The sequence below is a fragment of the Lynx canadensis genome, chromosome C1 (genome assembly GCF_007474595.2).
Source record: "Lynx canadensis isolate LIC74 chromosome C1, mLynCan4.pri.v2, whole genome shotgun sequence".
Taxonomy (NCBI): domain Eukaryota; kingdom Metazoa; phylum Chordata; class Mammalia; order Carnivora; family Felidae; genus Lynx; species Lynx canadensis.
In genome coordinates this window covers 198,354,904-198,374,083 of record NC_044310.1, presented here as the reverse complement: position 1 = coordinate 198,374,083, position 19,180 = coordinate 198,354,904, and positions in this window count along the sequence as shown.

The window sequence follows — 19,180 nt, the reverse complement described above, 5'->3', positions numbered from 1 at the left end:
TGTGAAATGAAATGACTAAGGTGATATTTACAGAATTTCTCAAATTTATTTATTAGAGAATTACAGAGCATTGTTTCTAGAATTTTCTAGTGATTAATAAATTAAAAATTATACAAATGTAAGGATTGTTATTATTTACTTGATAGTAAATTATTTTAAAGAAATTAGAAAACATCAAGAAAATGTTGACATGAGATGGAAGCCACAGAGGAGACAAGACTCTGAGGTAGTGATTCAAAAAATACATCTGGTCAGAAAATAGGACAATAATATGTCATAATTCTTACTCTACATTGAATTAGGGAGTAACAGAGAAGTATAATAGTTGTTTATGTTCAGATAAGCAGTATATATATCCATAACTTTGATTTATTGTAAATAAAATAAGGTAACCTATATGGACATCTCTATCTACATAGTATATCTCAGCATTATACATATATAAAATATCTCCATTGTCCTCTAATTTTCAAATGGCCTGAATAAAAATCTCAGTTCTGCCTCTAATACCATGGATAACATCAATTACCTAAGCCACTAGGCCACTGAATTATTTCTTCAGCTGAATGAACCTCCAGGTATGAAATCTGCAATGTATACGAACACAGACCAGTGCTGCAACCATGATTCTATGGTTCTAACTCCATAGTCTAAATGACTAGGATACACTTCTCACTTCCATTACACTATTTTTCCTCTAGTTATCCATTCAATACCTAATATTTTAGAAAACAGAAAAATATAAAAATGAAAAGTCACATCATATTTCTGAAAGGAAAGAATGAAAGCACCTGGTCTACAGCACATTAACTCCTACCTTGGTATGTTTGGGTTGCTATAGCAAAGCACCACAGACTGGGTAGCTTATAAATAACAGATATTTATTTCTCAAAGTTGTAGAGGCTGGGAGTCTGAGATCAGGGGCCAGAATGGTTTGGTAAAGACCTTTTTGTGGCCCTCAGACTTTCTGTTGTATCTTCACATGATAGAAGAGGCCAGGGAGCACTGTAAGGTCTTTTATGAGATCTTTTGTAAGAGCACTAATCCCAAGTGTGAGGGTTCCACCCCTAAGACCTAATCATCTCCAAAAGTCCCCATCTAATAATACTATCACTTCGTGGGGTTAGAATTTCAAAATATGAATCTTAGAGCAATACAAATATTCCGGTCATAGCATTTCCTTTATGGAGTTGAGTGCTCCTGGGGAAAAGAATGTTGGTCAGTGACCCAATTCAACTTCCTTGTTAACTGAACATTTGGATATACAAACTATTGATATTTTCTAGGAAGAAGAAAATTCATCTGTAAAATGTACTTCACAGGATGTTCTAGGTAAGGGTCAACTATAGAACCCAGGATCCATGAGGCTTAGCTCCCTGGAAAATGTGATGTCAATGATACAAGTATTGGAGCTATTAAATGGAGGTGTTTCATAATTTAAATGTTTCTAGGGCATGAGGTTATCTCAAGATCTCTATTCAGTAACCTTATCTACAATTCTTGGCTAGAAATACATGTCTAATGTGTCTATACAGGACCTGGGTAGCTGCCTTTGGTATGTCAGACCCCCTCTCTCTACTTTGAGCTTTTATTCATATTATTTAGTAAAACTTAATACCAGGTAAGATCTCTGATTCTTGTTAAATCTGATTTAAAAATCCATTCTTTTATGTTAGCTGACTATCCTCAAGAGATTTTTCTGTTAACAAGTATACATTTTAAGACATTTTTTTAAACACACTATATTAAAAAGTAAAAACAGGCTGCATTTCATCATAACTGCCCTATAACAAAAGTGGATATGAAGGCCCTTTTTACTGCTGAACACTTTGATGGAATAAGAAATTTAGAGGAGAAACTTAGAAGTCCTGAATCTACATACTGAAGGAGCTCACTGCATAACAGTGAAAATTGATTAGTAATGATCAATTCAAAGTGATATCATAGTAAAAATACAAAATTTTATAATTTTACTAAATAAAAAAAGATAACTCTGTGGACTCCAGCCAATAAGTAATAGGTAAACAGGTGGATAACAAAGGCAAGATAATTAGTTGGCATCAGAATTCTAAAAAAACTACATACAAAATAACGCAGCAGTAGAATAGCATTTTAAAATAATACAGGGAAAGAAAATGTGAACCATGGATTTTATAGTCAGCTTTCATTCAAGGATCAACAGTGAAAAGTAGTTTTATACTCTCAAATCCAATTAAGAGATGAATGGGGACACTTCAGCAATAAGAATACTGGTGAGCTTTTAATATATTTAATTGTAGATTTAACACTAAAAACTGAGGTGAATGGTGAAATAATAATGTTTTATGATATATGCTACATCGTATGTGTTGTATGTTCTGACAGAGTAGAAATAATGCAACTAAAAATGAGATGAGAAGGGAGAAGGAAGAGGGAAGCTACTGTTGTGTAGGCAATAGGCTGGAGTTAAAAGTGTGTCATCAAAACCACAAATAACATCGCAACATGTTAAAAAAAAAGCAGGGAAATTTAAAAATTTAAAAAATAAGTAAAAAGCCTACAGAACAAAAATACAGTCTTTCCTAAACACCAAAAGAAATATTTTTTAATAAAAAGAGCCCCAAAACCACTTCACATACCACAAGTATAGAAAATACAATATACATAGTAGTTATTATATAAAATGAGAGTTACAATAAAACATTTCACATATGAATAAATGCGAATGAATCGCTTAACTCATCTATTAAAAGGAAATGATTTTCAATTTGGCTGACAAAGCAAAACCCAAATATATTCTGTATACAAGACATACACTTAAAATAATTCAGAAAGGCTAAATATAAAGAGATGGGCAAAGAAATACCTGGCTTCTAGAAAGAATAATAAAGCAAAGCCAATACTAATATCAAATAAAATAAACTTTGCACTGTGTTAAATGTGGGAATTATTGTTTTTAATGCTAAAAGCCTCAGTTCACAGTAAAGTTCTAACAATTGTGAATATCTATGTACCAAAATAACACAGCAATGCCTTTGTAGGCAAAAACTACAAGAGATATAAAAAGACATAGAAAAAACATATTAATTTTAGGAAATGTTAATACATCAGAATTAGTGTGAGATAAATCAAGTAGACACAAGGACAGGATACAGAAGTCCTAGAGAACCTAACCAGTAAGGTAGATATTATGTTTATACAGAAATTCACACCCAGGAAAATAGTGATTGTACCTTCTCAGGCACTCATAGAACAGCCATAAAATCTGATCATATATTAAGTCACAAAAATAAACTTCATAATTAAAATTTGTACACAGTAAAGTTCTAATACATAAAAAAACTAAAAGTTACATAAAATTTTTAAAAAGATTAAAAGGTCATTTTAACTAGAAAAACCAAAAAGTGTTTATTAAACAATTCTTGAGTGAATGTGGAAATACAAAATAAAATCAAAGGACATATTAGAAAGAATAAAAATGAAAACACTAAGACACATACATGTACATCTGTGTATGTGTGCTATATATACATGAGACATGAAGAAGCAATCAAAAAAATTATATAGTCTTAAACACTATCCAAGAATATGCCTGAATTAGTTAATTAATTAAATCCTCTGCTTAAAAATATAGAGCTATAAATTATAAAAGAAACTAAACCAACAGAAAACACAAAGAAGGTAAATAGAATTTAATCAGTTCTGACTTTTAGAATGTTAATGTTTAAGAGACTCAAAAAAAGAAGAAAGGAAATAAATAAAACAAATAAGAAAGGGTAGAAAATCCTACAACTGAACACAAACAGAAATAAATGACCCAACATATTTCAAATAAATAACATTTGAATAAGTAACACCAACTAATGGGAGATGGGGGGACATCTAACTCCAAAAACTGTTAAACACGGTAGTAGTTGGGTTGTATGCCTTCAGGCTAAAGAAAAAAAGAACTCTAAACAAATATTGAATACTAATTAGTATGCTTTCTTTCCATCAAGGCCTGGGTTAGTAATAGTGAAACTATTTTCTGTACATTATAAGATTGAGCATATAAGTAAATATATTATAAATATGGGGATTATATTTGTCATTGGTAGAGAGAAGAGTTTTAAACATGGAAGATAGAATGAATTCTATCATTGAATTGGAACTAGAGGTATCAGTGTGAATCCATAGTTTTTAATACGGCTAGTTAGCTGTATAGATGGATACAGGTAGGGGTGTGTGTGTGTGTGTGCGCGTGCATATATTCATCGTTATAGCTATTTCTAGCTCTATTTTCTGAGAAGGACAAGGAGCAATTATCTCCTAGTAGTAGAGAAAGTAGAACAAGCAGAACCCAGATCTTGATCTCTAATAACATTCTCCATTTAAAGGAACTGGGACTTCTAGAAAAAAAGGCTGATTCCAATGTTACAACAAAAAAAGTACAAGATGAGCCTGAAATCTCTTGTGCTAGAAGTGAGGGAGGTGTTTAGAGAAGAATGTGGACATGTCAAAAGGGCACTGTGGCCACCATGAAGGAGCTTTCATTATCCAAGAATGGAAAAATTTTAGTATTAAACTAAGGACATAAAAATTATAACTTACTGAATAAAATAGAAATACATGAATTCACTTTGATATAAATTTGAAAAACAGGGAAGAAGGGAAAATTCTTCTTTTTAGTAGAAACCCAACTGATAAATGAAGAACTAGATGGAATTAGGAAATCACCATCAATAACCATCATAATAATTACTAAAAGTGAGAATTATCAGTGGATGCTAAAATGAGTAGATGAATTTTTTAGAAGGCACAGAATATTTTCAGTCTCAAAGTAACAAAATATTTATTAATTAAAAAGTGAAATAAACAACTCTATAGTAGATTTAGCAGAGTCCAATGATGAAATCAATGTCACCAGTGATGATATATATATATATATATATATATATATATATATATATACACACACACACACACACACAACAACATGTGCCTCCTGATATAATTCCCTGAAAAGATCATTACTTCTGAGGTATTCCTTTTAAAGCTTCATAAGGTGAATCTAATCAAAAAGAAATACCAAACAAACCCAAACTGAGGCACATTCTATGATAACTGGCTTGTACTGTTTCAAAATGTCAATACTATGAGACACAAAAAAAGAATGAGGAACTATTCCAGATGAAAGGGAACTAAAAGTACAACTGAATGAAAACACATGATCCTAAGTTTCCTTTTATTATATAGGCATTACTGGGGCAGTTGGACAAATTTGAATAAGGTCTGTAGATTAGATAATTGCATCAATATTAACTTACTGATGTGGATAATTTTCCTACAGTTGTTTAAGAAAATACCCATGCTGGGGCACCTGGGTGGCTCAGTCAGTTAAGTGTCTGACTTCGGGTCAGGTCATGATCTCATGGTTTGTGGGTTCGAGTCCTACATCGGACTCTGTGCTGACAGCTCGGAGCCTGCTTCAGATTCTGTATCTCCCTTTCTTTCTGCCCTCCTCCTGCTCATGCTCTGTCCCTCTCTGTCTCTAAAAATAAATAAACATTAAAAAAATTAAAAAAAAAGAAAATACCCCATGCTTTTAGGTATTTGAACTATTTGTGGGTAAAAGGATATTATGCTTATTATTAATTCTCAAATGTTTTGGAAAACCATATATGCATATGTATATTCAGAAAGAGGTAAAAAGATAAAGCAAATACAGTACAAATGTTGACACTTAGGGAACCTGAAGTGTATATTGTATTATTCTTGTAAATTTCAGTAGGACTGAAACTATGTTTAAATGAATGAATCACTAAATACATGAATGGATGAATAAATAAAACCTTTTCATCATGCCCACTACTCCCATCTTATTTCAAGTCTACCAAAGTCTTAGCCTGGATTATTGTTTCTCTACCCCCTTTCAGTCTATTCTCAACAGGATAGCCAGTGTAATCCTTTGAAAGTATAAATCAGATCATGTCACTGCTCTGCATATAGCTTTACTGAGGACCCTGGCCCTTTTCACACTGCACTGAAATAACTTGTCCACATATCTTTTCAACCACTAAACTATAAATTCCATAAGAAAAGTACTGTATTTTATTTATGCTTGCCTCATTTCCCCCTACACACCCATCCGAGGACTGACACTCCATAAATGTTTATTTTGTGAAATGAATCTATTTAACCCCAATTATGGGGAAAACACATGATCATGCAATTGCTACAATTTTCACTTACTTTACAAGTTTATTAGATGTTTTATAATATTACCTTAATTTGATTCATGCTGTTTTGATCAAACTTATTTCACTCTTCTTATTGCAGGAAAATGATACAGGGCTTCTGACTTTAGAGTTCCACTTAGAGTCTTTCTCTGCTGCCTGATCTATTTGAAAGTCTTTTCATGGCACAGAAATGTTCTCCCTGTTGACAATTTCTCCAATCTTTAAATAAGTAGTTTCTGATTCTTTGTATAAAAGAAAAAGGGTGTCCTGTGTAATGGATATTTCCGTTCTTAAGGCTTAGATTATTCCAGGAGAAGAGAAGAAAAGGACCATAGAATATTTGTCTATTCATTGTCTTTGTATCTCAAATTTCCCAAACCAGAAACCCTTCCTATACTTTCAAAGTACCTTAAAAAAAATTATAAACTTAAGGATTTTATTTTTGTCTTTTCTAAATTCCTTGTTTTCTTATAATTTTAGGATTTGATTTTTACCAAGGGCTTACAACATGTGATAGCCCTAGATTTTGTCAAACTGTGAATCTAGTTGTATCTTCCAGATGACTAGGGCACTTTAAATTCTCCCTAGCTTTGCTTTAGATGATAGAAACACATCGTCCTCTGGCAAAGTCTCCCTTTTTTTCTCTAAACTGGCCCAGGCTCCAAGCAGCTGTTTTCCTGCTTCTCTTTTACTGATACAAGTGATCATTATATCTCCTCAGTATGCCCATAAATTTTCAGCTTCCTATTATTCATTCTGCATTTCATGGCTGTGTTCACTTGTAACTATTGACAAAAATGATTAATTATGGAAGTAGCAACAGATTCACCATTTGCAAAATATATGCTATCACTAACGATGCATTTGGTATGGGAACATAAAGAACTAACTCTTGAAGATTCTGTTTCTTTAATGCTGGACAAAGTGAGACACATAAGTCCCACTTAGACTCAAGCCAAGAGGGGTAGAGTAGAGCCAAAAGAGCCACTCTTCCTCCTTGCTTAATTTCTGTGGAATATTCCTGGACCTTTTGCCCTGTCCATCAGACAAGAGCAATTTGATTAAAGGTTTCTACTTGGCTTAGTGTGGGTCCCCCACTAAACACACCCTGAGAGAAATACTTTGAAGGTCACCTATTTAGGTTGTGCACCCAGAAAGCACACACAAGGGAATGGGAAAAGTGAAACAAAGAAGAGAGAAGGCAGTAAAGGGTGTGTTATGGCTGCACTGTGAGCAGCTCGGACTAGGACCCTGAGGTCCCACTAAGGACCCAAGAGGAACCATATAAAACATGCTTCAGAATTGTCCCATAGGGGGACAGGGACACTAAGCTATTTATCCACTGACTTCTATTTGTCCCCAAGGACATGAACTTGAGCCTAGTAAACTGTGGCATCTAAGAAAAACCCTCAGAGAAGGAAACCTCAGAGATATGAAGATGGAACCCTTGAGGTAGGAATTTGATAATGGCCCTGGGAACTGTCCAGCAAGGCTGCAGGTGAATAAGAGGTTATGGGGCAAGACATCAATGGCATCTGCTACAGTTTCCTAGCATTATTTTAGAGGCTGACCCAGTATAAATGCATCACCTCTGAACACAGAGCTGTTCAGTGAACACTTGTAGAATCAAATTCACTTGAAAAGTATAAATCATTTATAGAAATCTTTGTGTTTTTTAGTAGTGATTTTAGACTTCAAATTCATAGCCATGACAGTATAAAACCAGCACTTTATATACTACATATAAAAGAATACACAAATTGATAAAGGTTATTTGCAAGGTCAACCTATAATTCCAAAACAATGAATAAAAATAAATATGTTAAAATTATGTTTTTCTTTTATTTTTTCCTTTCTGAGTGACTAATTTGTTTCCTCTTTGAAGGTTTGGATTAGCAGGAAAAGGCTAGGAGTCAAGTATGAGTGAGTCTTTTTTGTGGAGTTTTTCCACATGTTCCAAGTTCCTGTTCATTTTCTCATTCTTTTTCTTTTTATGTATGTGTATGGGTGTATTTTCTTCTTTTTTCTTAAGTCCAAGAAAAGTCCAAGCTGCTGCCATCTTTTGTAGGTGAAGTACAATGGCCACACATGATTTTTTTGTGTCTATCATTGCTTTTCCCTTTAGACTCAAAACTAAAGAGTTAGAGAGTTTGCTCAAAACTTTCTAATAACTTCCAGTTTCACCCTAAATAAGGACTAAAGTCACCAAAATTACCTACAAGGTTACATAACTTGCCTTCACTCTTCCTACTCACCAGCACCTCTCTGGCCTCATTTCATATTTTCAAACTGCTGTTCCCTTCACTCATCCACCCCAGTTACTCCCTGCTTGTTTCTCAAACCCACACTGGACATGCTCCCACCCTAGGGTTCTTGTACTTTTGAGTTTTTTTCCTTTGGAATACTCTTCCCCCAGATATCTATAGGGCTCCCTCCCTGTCTTATTTAGGAGTGTTCAAATTATATCTTAATGCTATTGCAATATCCCTCTTCCCCACCAGTGAAAGACTTCTTACTATACTTCTCTGATATTTTTTTCATCTATAACATGTATCATCATCTAACATACTACTCTTTTCATTTATTTTTTTATCTGCCTCTCTCCAAAAATCTCCCCCTAGCCTAGATTTTTATGTTTTGTTTTATATTTTAATTAATATATCTATAGAACTTAGAATAGTGCTTGCTGTATATTAGGCATTCAATACTTACATGTTGATTGATCACATTACATTCAATACTAGACAGTTGGGTGTTTTAGCACATATCAGTCTGCAGCTTTGCATCATGGAATAGTGAGTGACCCGGAAAAGGCAAAGAATATATTTCCTACATTCCTCACCATTTTCCCAGTGACCCTTAGTCCTATAGTCTCTATGAACTAAGACATTAATAGAAGTGTGGTTCAAATCCTATGAGCCAATGCAAGATGTACAATGCATATGCATGACTTCTGCCTTGGCAATTCTATGTTGTATTCCTCACAAAGTCATCATCATTTTCTATAATCAGGTACTATAAACTACAAAGAATAAATACAGAAAATATGGGGGAAGACATGCCTTGTTGAGTGTAATCTGAGAACTGAAGTACAATAGTGTGCTAGTTACCTCTATCTCAGACCATTATCTAACCATGGACAGATGCCACAAATCCCAGAAAATATCTGGGAAGAAAGTAGGGAAACTGGAGGGTGATATTACAATATAGGTATGTGTATATACGTATGTGTGTGCGTGTATGTGTGTGTGTGTGTGTATGTGTGCATAATACTAAATATATTTACATATATCTATTGTATATAAGGATATACAATATGATGTATAATTACATATTATGCTACATATAATATATAATACTTAGTTTACTGAAGAACACAGTTAATCATTAATTGTACCATTAAGAGAATCACAAAAAATTCCAAGAAGCACTAATTTCCCAAGACAAAGAAAGGAAAAATAGAAATAACTGAAATTTAGCCAAAAAATTAACTATTTTAACTATTTTGAATTTAAAACAAAGAAACCAGTTAGCCAAACTAAATTTTATTTTTTTATATATATATGAAATTTATTGACAAATTGGTTTCCATACAACACCCAGTGCTCATCCCAAAAGGTGCCCTCCTCAATACCCATCACCCACCCTCCCCTCCCTCCCACCCCCCATCAACCCTCAGTTTGTTCTCAGTTTTTAACAGTCTCTTATGCTTTGGCTCTCTCCCACTCTAACCTCTTTTTTTTTTTTTCCTTCCCCTCCCCCATGGGTTCCTGTTAAGTTTCTCAGGATCCACATAAGAGTGAAACCATGTGGTATCTGTCTTTCTCTGTATGGCTTATTTCACTTAGCATTACACTCTCCAGTTCCATTCACGTTGCTACAAAAGGCCATATTTCATTTTTTCTCATTGCCACATAGTACTCCATTGTGTATATATACCACAATTTCTTTATCCATTCATCAGTTGATGGACATTTAGGCTCTTTCCATAATTTTAGCCAAACTAAATTTTAAAAAAATTGTCCAAAATTCTATGCCAGATAATTTAAACATCCAGTATATGGAGAAATTAATGTCAATGGTAGCCTATATATCAGATATGCTTACTAAATATATAAAACATTTCAATTGTCTTAATAGTTATATAATTACATATTAAAACATTGACAAGAGAATTTTAACCTATCTAATTACTAAAATCAAAGTGACAAGAGCGTAGGCACTCATCGAGTGTTGGAGGGAATACATAAATAGCTATGGTTAACATTTTATATAGAGTCTTTGTCAATATGATTTAAATGCTTTTTAAAAATGTAGATTACAACACATATAAATATATATCAATGAAATAAGATGATGAGTGTGAAAAAAAGGCACCTGCATGGATGTTTTCTGAGCCTTGCTTAGAGTTCCAAATACTTAAAAAATAATCCAGGGGCGCCTGGGTGGCTCAGTCGGTTAAGCGTCCGACTTTGGCTCAGGTCATGATCTCACGGTCAGTGAGTTTGAGCCCCGCGTTGGGCTCTGTGCTAACAGCTCAGAGCCTGGAGCCTGTTTCAGATTCTGTGTCTCCCTCTCTCTCTGACCCTCCCCCGTTCATGCTCTGTCTCTCCCTGTCTCAAAAATAAATAAAACGTTAAAAAAATTTGTTTTTAAAAAAAGAAATAATCCAAATAACCATTAGTACGAGATTTTCCAAGCAGTGATACATCTATTTAAATAATTATAATGTATCCATGATACATCAATAATGATAATGAGAATATATACATATTTATATTTGAAATATTCAAGACACATTACCAAGTGAAGACAAATTAGCTTATGCATTACTAGGTATAGTACAATCCTGCTATTATGACTATAGGAATTTTACTTTAAACAATATCTATAGAATGCAGAACATCTTTTTTATCTTTAGTTATCTTTAGGGTTTTTTGTAGTATTTTTGAAAAGTCCACACTTTCTATCTTGAACAATATTCTACTTGTGTAATATAGAAATAAAAAAAGATTTAAAAGCAAGAACTGATTGAATGGTGGCATAACCCCTCCTCGAAGTAGATAGAACTTTAACCAGATATCCAAACTCTAAAGATATTCAGCATTTAGAAAGACAGGGATTTGGGAATCAGCAACAAGAGACCAAATGGGAAATAAAGGAAAAGAGAGAGAGAGAGAGAGAGAGAGAGAGAGAGAATGAGGCTGATTGCTTTAAGAACACTGAGGGAGATTTCCCTTTTAGAATCAAGAATTTATGTTGTATACTACACAGTTAGGGTCTGTTTCATAGCTCTATATTCTCTTTCATTGACTGTGTTATCAATTTTTGTTCAGTTTTATAGTAACTTTTAAAAGTTTATTTATTTTGAGAGAGGGCGAGCATAAGTGGGGAAGGGGCAGAGAGAGAGAGTGGGAGAGAGAGAATCCCAAGCAGCTCCACACTGTCAATGCAGAGCCCAACGTGGGGATTGAACTCTCTCACCATGAGATCACGACCTGAGCTGAAACCAAAGTCGGACGCTTAATTGACTGAGCTACCCAGGTGTCCCAATAATAATATTTAATTACAGTTTAATGCCTGGTAATCTACTTTTCCTTACCAATCTTTCTTGATATTATTTTCTCAGTTTTATCAATTGTTCTTCTAGATATAAAAGCATCACTTTGTCAATTTCCCAAAACAGTCAAAGCAAAAACATTATCAGGATCTTCCTTAGAATTTCATTAAAGTTATACATTACTTTATAAAGAAGTTAAGTGATATTTTTGTCTATTTTGATTAAAATACCTGGAATATCTTTACATGTATGTCAACGGTTATTTACCTCTCATTATTATGTAGTTTTATTATTATATATTACAAAATTTTGTTTATAGAGCATATTTTTTGTTTAAGTGGTGAATTTGCATTTTCAACTTTGTTTTTGTTCTGCCAGCAGAGAGGAAACCTACTGATTTTTTTCATTTAATTATATTGGTCTACCTTTATGACATTTTAATTGTTCTACAACTCTGAGTTGTTTCTTGGTTCTTCAAGATTCCTAAATAGGTTATTGGAAATAATTATCTTTTCATCTCTCCCTCTGTATACATATTTTTTCTATGTTACTGAAATGCTAAAATAATAAATAATAGTGAGGCAAAGGCAAAAACAGGTCTCAGTATGGTTTGTTACTGACTTTCCCAAAAAATCAGGTTTTAGATCAACAAATTCTATTTCCCCCCCATTAAATTATTCTTTAATCTTTATTATTTTCTATTTGCTATTTTAGTTACTTTCATTGTATTATTACTAATATTGTAAAGTGACTTTATTTTTAGTTTTTTTTAAAACAACAATAAAATTATTTAACACTATGACTTTCTCCTAAGTATATTTTTGATTGTTGCTGATAAATTGTATCATAAGGCAAACTCCTTATTGTAATTTTAAGACTCGGTTACTCTTTGGCCCATAAGTAATTTAGGATGAACATGCATACATATACGTGTTTAAGTATTAAGTGTTTTTCTTTGGTTTACAGGTCTTCAAACGTACTATGGTTCCTTTTCATTGTTGATTTATTCTTTCTTATTACATTCATTCAATATCTAATAAACCATCTTTATTGGTTATTTGGGTTTGATGTGTGTATTATTTACGGTTCATGAATGTAAGCAAAAGAGATTTATTGTGCTAACTACTACCCCTTCATTCCCTCAAAAGAGAAGAACTTAAAAAGTTTATAAAAAAAATAAATACATACACACATACATACATACATACATACATACATACATACATACATACAAGAACTAAAGGAAACTAAGTAACAGTAAACACTGCCAAATCCCTGAGAACATCTGGCTAAGACCCTTTCTCTGATAAATGTGGACTTTAAACCTTACTTCAACAGAAAACAATTTCCTACTTGGTCCTCTGCTTTTGCATTATTCCCTCCAAATTCAAAGTTCTAGGTGGGCATGTCCATTTGCTAACTTCCCCAGAAACCACAAAAACAAACTAACCAATAAAAATGAACAACAACAAATAAATAAAGAACAAACAAACAAAAGCAGACCTTTTCAGCTCTGCCTCATGCTAAATTTCATACATTGCTGGTTTTCCCCTGGAAAAGAATATTTCTTGGATGCTAGGCAGTCAAATAAACAACAAATGTCCATTTTATTATATCTTTTACAGAACCTTATAATTACATTTTGTGGCATGACTAAATTTGAAATGTTTTTGCTTTTAAGTATAGAACACATAAGTGCTACAAACTGATGTTTCTGATTTTACATCAGTGTATTCAGAATCCAGTTAAGCTGTATATGTGATGAGGAAAGAGGGGGTACACAAGATAAGGTATCTTCTTTTTCAGTGTTTATTCCCCTATACTCAAAGTCTTGAGTATAATTAATGGTCAAAAATGATTATCTGGAATGTTCATGATTATCCATTAGAAATGTTACTTTAATTAACTGTTAATAATTTTCTGGTGCTGTAGAGCTGCATAACAAGAGGCGTAGTTTTACCTTCCACTGATCATAACCACAGTAGGATGCCAGAAACACTTGCCAAAAAAATGCTGCATTTAATTTCTAGTTTCATCGATGGTACCTAAAAATTATAATTAACATGTAGTGCTACAATGAATTCAAAGTTAAGACTAACTTGAAGTACAGCCAAGTCATCACTATTGAAGCCTTAATGGGTTGAATGTATAAAAGAATAAATAACAAGTGACAAGATTATTCCTAAGTAATTTCTATATGTTGAATTGAAGTTGGGGGACTACAATCAAGATAGGTCGAATAAACACTACAAGGATTGTGGAATTACAAATTGATGCAATGAATTACAGTCACTGAGTTCATGAAAGTGACAGCAATAGACAAAACACTGGGTAAAGCAGTGTGCAATGGAATTGTTCAATTTCATTAAGTACCATTTAACCCATCAACCAAAGAGACAGAACTACAAATCATGAGAAGACTTGCCACTAGCATTCTCAGCTACCAATCAAGGGAAAAATAACTTCATTTTTGACTTCCAAATACATGCTCCCAGTGCTAACACTTTGACTTAATTATTACTTCAATTTAAAAAGAAATTGTTGAACTTTACAGGTGTCAAATATCATGCCTTACAACATACAACTAGAAAGTGACAGAATCTGGATTCAAACTGCATTCTATCTGACTTCAAATTCTATATTTTCTCTAAACTGTACTCAAGCCAGAAAAGGTAGAGGCAATGCACTGGGATTTCCTTTTGGTCAAACATACTCTATGATTAAGGTGCCGTCAGTATTCTTATAGGATAACCCTCCCTCTTCTTCAATGTAAATAGGTCTCCAAATTAATTTTTCCCAAGAGATCACACCTAGGTTCTATCACATCTAAAAATGATGATATTCATGCTTCCCTTTGATTTTTACTTCCTACCAATCATCTATCCATCTAATTTCATGGCAATTTGAGAAACTGTCATTCAAGAGAGAGAATGAAAAAAAAAATCTGTTCAGTTTGGAATGTATTATATGATTTTAACTAGGTATTAAAATAAATAATTATGTTTTAGCATATATTTATCTTTACTCTTCCCTAAGAACATATATTATGATAAAGGAGACAAAATGATGAAGCTGAAATTTAGAGGGTTTTCATTTTATTTGGGACACTACCAAACTCAGTGTCATGGACAGATGCTTAAAAATGCCTTTCAATAATCAGGTTTTATTAATGTCATTAAATAAAATAGAGATAGCTTGTAGCCGTAAAGAGACAAGACCTTTGATGCCAAAAGGAACAGGGTTGCAATCTTAAGATCACCACCATTATCTCTGAAAAATTTATTTAACATCACTGTTTTTTACTGTCTTCATCTATAATATGGTGAACATATTCTCTAACATGCAATATTGTTTGTGATGTTTAGATCATGTATCTAAAGTAACTGACAGAATATACTATTATTTTTCTTACAGCTGTTATTAAAGAACATAAGAGGAACTGAATTGTCTATCCCTAAATTTCATACTCTCCTAGATGATAATTTCTCTACTAATAATATAAATACTTTCAAATTGATACAAATTACCCACTTAAGCAATGGAATAAAAATTGAGTAAGCATATGGGGAAAAGTTTTTGAGCTCATGTTATTTTTATTCAAAGGATAAGTTTTTAATACTTGGTATTAAATTGTTCTAGGATTGGTCCCTCCAATGCTAGAATTCAATCCAATCCATACAATTCAATAAAACAGAATGCAGAGAGGGGTGTCTTAACTATGATAAGAGTGAACTGTTATTGAGAATATTCAACTTTTTCTAAGCATTTGGTTAGACATTTTACTTATTATTATGCCTACTTACAGCACAACTTTGTATCTTTATTAAATTAAATTTCAATGAACTACATGAAATATGGAGTTATTTTAAACCCATGCAGAACTGAAATAATTACATAAAACTAATGTATATGTATGCTTCAGTTAGAAATACACAGTAAGTAATTGTTGTTTCCATTGATATACAACATTTTTTTCAAAGACTGGCTCCCATATACAAAAATAGTTTATCCACTGCTGGCCACCGTAATACTATTTACGTTACTAAAAAGGATAAGAGGAAAAGCATGACATATTTGTGATATGTATGCAAAGATTTTATGTTCTGTATATGAGATATATAAAGAAATGCAGTATTTTATGAGTTAAATCACAATCTTTTAAGATCTTATTACATTAAATTAACTTATTTAATATGATTGTTTTATTGTGTATTAAAATATAAATTTTTAATTTTTAGAAAACAGTGGATTTTTCAGGCAAAATGCTTTTTCGCATAAAAAGAAAAACACATGATTAATGATTCCGCCCCTCTTATCTCCCTTCCTTCCTTCGTCTATTGAGCACCTATTATGCCAACAATTGCAAAATTAGAGAAGAAAGATCCAAGTTACATGATAGGACAGATATGAGTAGGCAAACAACTGTAACATATAACCTGCTATAAGAATCTCGAATATATTAAGTTCTTATACGTATCAGTCAATCTTCTACTTCATATGATTTTTCATAACACCTTTATGTATCGGTATTTCTACTATCCACATTTCACAAATGAGAAAATTGAGGCACAAAGATTTTAGATAATTATGGCCAAAGCCACACTGATAATAAGCAGCAGAATTTGGGTTTGAATCCAGTCAGAATGACTGTGTGCTCCTACTATGCTATACTGTCTGATATAACTACAAGATATTTTAGGATGTAAGCCCATGATTCATTATATAGAAAAACAATTAAGCACATTTATTTTCTCAAATGTATCTGCTTGTATCAAATTGCCTATATTTGAAAACTTCTGATTAGTTTATAAGGCCAATACATCAACCTCAGAAAATGAAAAATGCCTAGCATAATTTTAGCAAAAATGGCTCTGCATAACTGGTGGATGAATTTGAAAATCCAGTGTCCAAATTGATAGCTACAGACCATTATACATGTTTTCCCTTAAGAGTTTTGTATCTGTGAGGCATCATTTGAAGCTCTAAGAGTTGCTAAATCTAAGCAATATATCTGACTTGTGAATCACTGAATTACTGCGTTAAGCCAATATTTGGGGAATATAGGGATATTAAATCATCTTTTCTCACTGAAATGTCATTTTAACAGTATTCTAATTTTCAGTGAGAACCAACAAAAATTAGAGGCCACAAAATAACAATATGGAGTTGAGGTTGGAGAATCAGCTTGTTTACTGATTCTGCTACCGACCAGTTGGCTGATCGTGGGCAACACATTTCACTCTTCTAAGCTTTTGTTTTCTTCAATTCCTAGTATAGACAATAATGGTAATTCCAGTCAGCATTACAGTGATGGCACATGGGACGTATCCAGTAAGTGTTAATCATAAAATCACCTTTTGAAATAATAAACTTTGGTACAAAAGGCCAAAACTCTACTTATATATAGCAATTACTACATTATTTAAAATTTTTTTTTTTTACATTTATTTATTCTTGAGAGACAGAGACAGAGCATAAGTTGGGGAGGGACAGAGAGAGGAGACACAGAATCTGAAGCACGCTCCAGACTCCAAGCTGTCAGCACAGAGCCTGACGCAGGGTTTGAACTCACAAACTGTGAGATCATGACCTGAGCTGAAGTCGGACGCTTAACTGACTGAGCCACCCAGGTGCCCCTCCATTATTTTAAAATAGCTTATCTTTCTGTCTACATGGCTTTATATCTTTATTACCACTGCATAGTAATTAATAGACCACATGTTCACTGATGGCAGGGACTCTGTCCCAGTCAATAATCGAGAACCCAGTATGTTGCCTGGCACAAAGAACGTCAATAAAGATTACTAAATTGAATGTGTCTAAGGAATAAAACCTAGAGAGAGAAGGTGCAAGCTTGGCCTTTATGTCCATATTCTAGCTTCCAAATAATGCCAGGCTCCTCTGAGAGTTCACCAGATCCTATCGGGGGGAAACCAACAGGTGTGTGCAGGGTGCAGGCTGAACTACAGAGATGACGTTGGGCTGGGCACCAGACACGATCAGCAATATAACTCCTTTGGTGAGTACTTAGATTCTCCACTTTACAGGACTTCACAGTCATCAGTTACTTGATCTTTTGGCTAAAGCTAAGTCAGGATAACATCAAATGCTGGACAAGAGCCTGCAGTTAGTCCAGGGGGCGAAGCACAGCCATCTAAGGCAGTCTCAGGCATGAATTCTCTATGTCTGATTCGTCACAAGAGATAAAATGTCAGCAACTCTGCTGCCAGCCCAGCTCTGAACAACTCATAGAAGTATAACTCATCCTATCCTATGCTTTACTGTACAGTGAGCACATTCTTTAAAAAAAAAAATCAAATGGCTTAATATTTTCAGTGGACTTGTGAATGACTAATAATCTCATTGCATTTATTTTAAATGGGCTTCCGAATCACTGATGTATATTAGGTTTTTTTCATGTCACTTTTTGAGAGGGCATTATAAGTTTTGATTAAACGTCCTGTATTATATACATCATTTTCTGGCAATGTTCTAATCTTATTTTTCAATTTTAATATAATACTTTCACTGTTGCATAACTTTGAGAAAAAATACTCTTTCTGTATGTAGTCCTATGAAACAGAGCAAGTTCATGAGTTTTCAAACTGCGAGCTATTTAATAGCCTCCATTTGGTAATTATAGAGATTTATATCCCTCTCCTCATCTCCCACAAAATTCAGAGCTGATCTGTCTAGTTGACTTAGAGACTGACTTAGAGGTCTATACATTCATTATCCTTGACAATAAGCTGTTAGATTAGGTTAATGATTTAAGACTAATATATGTTTGGAAATGGGAGAAAGAGGTTTAAAACTAATTTATAGGAATATAATCCACTGGTCATTTTCATGTTTCATCAAAAAATATTTTAGAGGATGTCTCAATAGTAATTGATCACATTGAGGTGACAAAATGGGCTGTCCTTGTTTTACTAGGAAGAGAAGGAAGCTATTATCTCCTTTTCGGTTCAGACTTTCAGGGTAACCAGACAGTCTATCATTTATCAAAGAACTAAAATAATCTAAAAGTTAGAAAGAAGAAGTACACTGGCACAATATGGATGCAGATAATGTTACAAGTCCAAAAATGTCACCCATCTCAGTATGTTGTGTACTATCACTTAGAAGACGGTATAGCTACCCTGGTATTCTCTTTCAAAATCTTTTTTTTTAATTAAAAAAAATAATGTTTACTCATTTTTGAAAGAGAGAGAAACAGAGAGTGAGTGGGTGAGGGGCAGAGAGAGAGGGAAACACAAAATCCAAAGCAGGCTCCGGGTTCTGAGCTGTCAGCGCAGAGCCCAACACAGAGCTTGAACCCACGAACTGTGAGATCCTGACCTAAGCCGAAGTCTCATGCTTAACTGACTGAGCCACCCAGGCTCCCCTCTTTCAATATCTCTTAATACTCACCAACAAAAGT